The sequence below is a fragment of the Mirounga angustirostris genome, unplaced genomic scaffold (assembly GCF_029215605.1).
Source record: "Mirounga angustirostris isolate CCGP_5_RB_7025 unplaced genomic scaffold, mMirAng1.0.hap1 SCAF_2, whole genome shotgun sequence".
Classification (NCBI taxonomy): domain Eukaryota; kingdom Metazoa; phylum Chordata; class Mammalia; order Carnivora; family Phocidae; genus Mirounga; species Mirounga angustirostris.
Window position 1 is genome coordinate 45,475,563 of NW_026991710.1, and position 4,755 is coordinate 45,480,317.

The window sequence follows — 4,755 nt, forward strand, 5'->3', positions numbered from 1 at the left end:
CCTCATGGATGTTCGATTGCTTAGTCAGTTTAGTCTCCACAGCTGCTTGGAGGCCACTGGTGAATGCAGTCTTGGGTGCTAAAGGAATTCAGGTATTTATCCATAGAGGCAGTAGAGACCCTCATATCCTCCACTTGCTAGCTCTGACTGGAGGCAAGGGATTTCACTTCCCCAACCTTAGTTTCTGGATTTTAAAATTGATTATCAGAATGGTACTATCTTATGGGTGTGTTGTAAATACAAAGCTTATATTCACTCTTCACAGGAGGTAAGAATTATATTTTATGGCCTGGGTGGCTCAGTCAGTTAAGCTTCTGCCTTCGGCTCAGGTCATGATCCCAGGGTCCTGGGATCGAGTCCTGCATCGGGCTCCCTGCTCAGCAGGAAATCTGCTTCTCCCTCAGCCTGCTGCTCCCCCTGCTTGTGCTCTCTCTCTCTCTCCCAATCTCTGACAATAAATAAAATCTTTTAAAAAATAATTATATTTCAGGAGTGGAAGGAATCTCGAAGTCGCCGTATGGAAAGGGGATGAGAACAGAAGAACCACAAAGAGAAAAGCCTCCTTTCATTTTGCCAGAGCCCCAGATTCCAGCTGTAGGTCTGTCACGGCGGTCCTGAACAAGTGTAACTTCCCAGGGCCTGTGAGGAACTCTAGACAAAATGTGAGCGAGGAGCAGGCGTGTGATGGTGCAGGTCAGAGTGAATGGAGGGGAGAGATGTATATACTTATTGTGGCAAAGTATCAGAAGATCTGAGGTATCGTATCAATAGAGTGGGAAAATAATATGATGGTTGATTCTTGATGATCACTATTGTTGGGAAGGAGAGCCACACAGCCAAACACCATGGCGTGTATTATACATACCATGTTGTGGCTTGGAAAGGTGGCTCACTCAGATGGGCTCATGTGCCCCCATGTGCTGCCCCTCTGTTGCTTGACCCTGCCTTTACCTCCCATGGCTGGCAGGGTGCCAGGGGCAGAAGAGGTCCCATCACAGAGAGGATTTTCAAGAGCCACCAATACACTTGCCAAGTACACGTACTTTCTAAGGAATATTCATTCTTGCTGCTCAATTCCTGGTGCTTAAGTAGAGCAGTGTTTTCTACCAACAAATCATTTCAGAGGGGGAGATCTTATGACCTTGTAAATATGGCATCATGCATTTGAATATTTTATTCTGGAAGCTAACTGCTGAAAGCAAAAGTTAAAAAAATTTTTTTTTTATCTCCCCTTTGTTTTATCTCTGGGAGAAGCTAAAAATATGGAGAGGGTTTTCATTTGGCAGCGTTGAGCTTCCCTTTTCTCATCACTGTCCCTTTGATCTTCTATTCTCTGTGTTCAGGTTCCCCTTTGTGCCCACCTGAACCATGTGAAACAAATCATCTTAATTGCTTCGGGCCTGGCTTCTTCCTCCAGTTCTCATTTTTTGAAATTCCTGCAATAGTTACCAAATAAATCTGCGAAGGGCTCTAGCCCTTGGAAAAAGCACGGAAGGCACCTGCAGCAGCAAGAGGAATTTCAAAGTTAGTTAAAAGGCACAGGAGGAGTGAGGGAATTGAATGAACCTCTCTGGTTTTCAGCCTGTAGATGTAGTGCTGACTATACTCCAAGTCCATGTTCATTGCAGGGCACAACCTCACACCTTTGCTTGTAGAAGAGAGAATAATTAATGCTGTGTCTCCTTGGCTTGGTACCCAGAGCTCTGCTTCTGTCAGCTGTGTCCCCAATACTGGAGGAACACGTACCCTGTGAGAAAGCCCAGGTGGGCAGAGAAAGGGGAAGGAGATGGTAGTGTGCTCTCACCGGCTGGGGCTCCCTGGCTTAGCCAGTAGGAGGCCCCAAGCAAGGCCTGGGTAGCAGGAAGGTGGGCAACTCCAGGGACCTGTCACTGAGTCGGAGCCGGGTTTCGTGGGGCTGCATTTTAAGTGGGCCATTCTGAATGAAGACCCTCTGGCAGAGAGGCTGTTGATCCTGTGCACTGGGGGGTCCAAGGGGAGGTAATTAGGAGCAACGAGCTGAAACTGCTGAAAAGAAAATGTAAGCTGTGCAGCATAAAAACCTTCCTGACAGTGATGTCTATTAGCCCATGGCATCCTCTCCTAAGGGAAGTTGCGAAAGACCCATTACTGGAGGCATTCGAGGGGGCCTGGTAACACCCGGGAAGAGGGGAGGGGGTATGCTGGGAATGGCATTGCTCCTTCTCAGGGCTGGGGCTCTACCAGAGGGGCCTGAGGCGAATTGCTTGGACCCCCACCCCTTCAGTCCTGTTGGAAGAGCCACTTAACACAAGCTCTTTCAGCAGGATCATTTCACCTTGAAGTGATTTTTGCCTCTGCAAAAGGAAGGTGCTGTGCATGCATGTCTGCAAATACACAGAGCACACCCCGCAGCTCCTCAGGTGTGTGTGTGGGGGACTGCTGGGTCCAATCAGAGAAATTTTGAAAACAAAATTCTTGTTTGAAGCAGATAGATTTACTCATCTAGCACACTTAATTTTTAAATCACAGTGATGGGGCGCCTGGGTGGCTCAGTCAGTTAAGTGTCTGCCTTTGGCTCAGGTCATGATCCTGGGGTCCTGGGATCGAGCCCCTCATCGGGCTCTGTGCTCAGTGGGGAGCCTGCTTCTCCCTCTCCCTCTGCCTGCCTGTCTGCCTACTTGTGATCTCTTTCTCTCTCTAAAGTAAGATCTTAAAAAAAAAAAAATCACAGTGATGAAACAGCTTTGTGTCTACCAAATAGAAGGTGTCACTCCTCTACCCCCTCTCCCTGATGGCCCCGGGGTCCTGGTGGACTTTGGAGGTCACCCAAGTGACCAGGAAGTCGCTTTTCCTGACACAACCATCACTGCTCTCTTTCTTTACATGGTTCTAGTCACAAAACACAGTAGTGCGTTAAGCACCCTAGGTTGATGAAATGATTAGACTTGCCCCCACCCCCAGGTCAATGCTTTATATTCTCTTCCTTTATACCCCTCCTTCCCCTCCTTTAGAAGGGCTTCTGGCAGCTCCAGGCCAGGCAACTGCTTAGAATGCAAAGCTGGACTAAGTAAATAGCTGGAACTTGTCGTTGCTTTGGGCGCCAGCTCACAGTTGATTCTCCAAGGCCAACAGTCCTGAAGCCTTGTTGATAGCTTTATGCAATACTGCTCATGTTCACCATCTCCATCTTATGTTGGATGATCAAGGGCTCATTTCAGGATAATAGCCATTGCGTGACCTCCCTGTCTTTCTACGTGTTCATTCAAACCAATCCTTCCACCATAGCCGGCTCCATCTCTGCAAATTACATTTTCATCACGATACTTGTGCAAAACTTTTCAATGGCTCCCCCATGGCTTTCAAGGCAGAGTACTGGGCTGAATACACATCCTTTTCTGCCTATAAAAACAGTTGGTTCTGGTAATATTTTGAGAGATTCACACCTATTCATTTCAGGAATTGACTAGGATTGACATTAAGAACTGGCTATTTGTTTTTTCATGATTTTTTAAATTTTAAAATATATCTAAACATTCACATTGATAATCAAGTTACATTCTGAATCCTTTATCTTTTTAAGCACAGCCTCTTCTAAAGGATGAGTGGTTGGAGTAGAACAGTGGTTCTCAGCCCAGGCTGCATCTCAGAATCATTTGGGAACTATTGCAAATTATGGATTCCTGGGTCTGAATCTTTGGAAGTGGGGTCTGGGTATCTCATTTTCTAAAGAGATCCCCAAGTGTTTTAGACATGCAGCCATTGTTGGGAATTATATTAAGTTACCTCTAAGACTATCATTTCAGATATTCTTGGTTCTCTAATTCTTACACTCTTCCAGGTCAGATGAATACTTCCTAGCTGGCATAAAATTGGATCCTTTTAGTTAGGGTCGAGATACAATATTAGATCCAAATTGACACTACTTTTTTGTGCCACTATAACTCTAAACAAGATTTTAATTTCCTCTGATTCCTCCCCTGCCTCTCCACCCAATTTAGCCAATCTACAAACATTCATTGAGCACCTACTATATGCCAGAGGCTACATTCTAGACACTGGGGAGAGATACAAGGGTGAGCAGGGAAGACAAGGAACCGGCTCTCATAAAACATATTCTAGAATCAGGTCCAGATCAATATGAATCTCCTCTTTGTCTTGTTTGACTCTTTTCCCTAAGCTTTCAACCATATTCTTCTGGCTACTCATTCTCATTTCATACCAGGGCATCAATATAAAGTCCACTTTTATACTTGGTTACCTTTCATCTATAGAAAAACACTAAATTAGATAAGAAACAATAATTGTGGAGTACAGTATCTAAAAGGATTCATGGTGTTTTCATAACAGGAGGGATCAATATCCTTTTATAACTAAAAAGGTTAAGGAATCTAACCATTTGGATGCATATATTTTGTTCTATGTATCCATATATTTAACACTAAGTCTTACTTTCTACTGTTCGTCTGTTGTTGCTATCAGCATTCACGTAGTCTCTTGCTAAATGTTAGGAGACATTTATTCTCTATTCCTATATTATGTGTGTGAAATTTTTCAGTGTAATAATCCTAGCTCTTCTACCTCCTAGTTCCTCTCCCTTTACCCCAAGTGGGGGAAGAGTGACTTACCTGATAGGTGAGTTTTGGTGCAGTGGCTGAGCTCTTTTTCCTCTTCTGATGTCACCTATCAGTATGCAGAGAAGATTCCGTGCTTCTCCTTCTCATAAATCTGATAGGGACAGGCCCCTGTGGGAGACTGCATGTCTGTGATGGGGCAGAT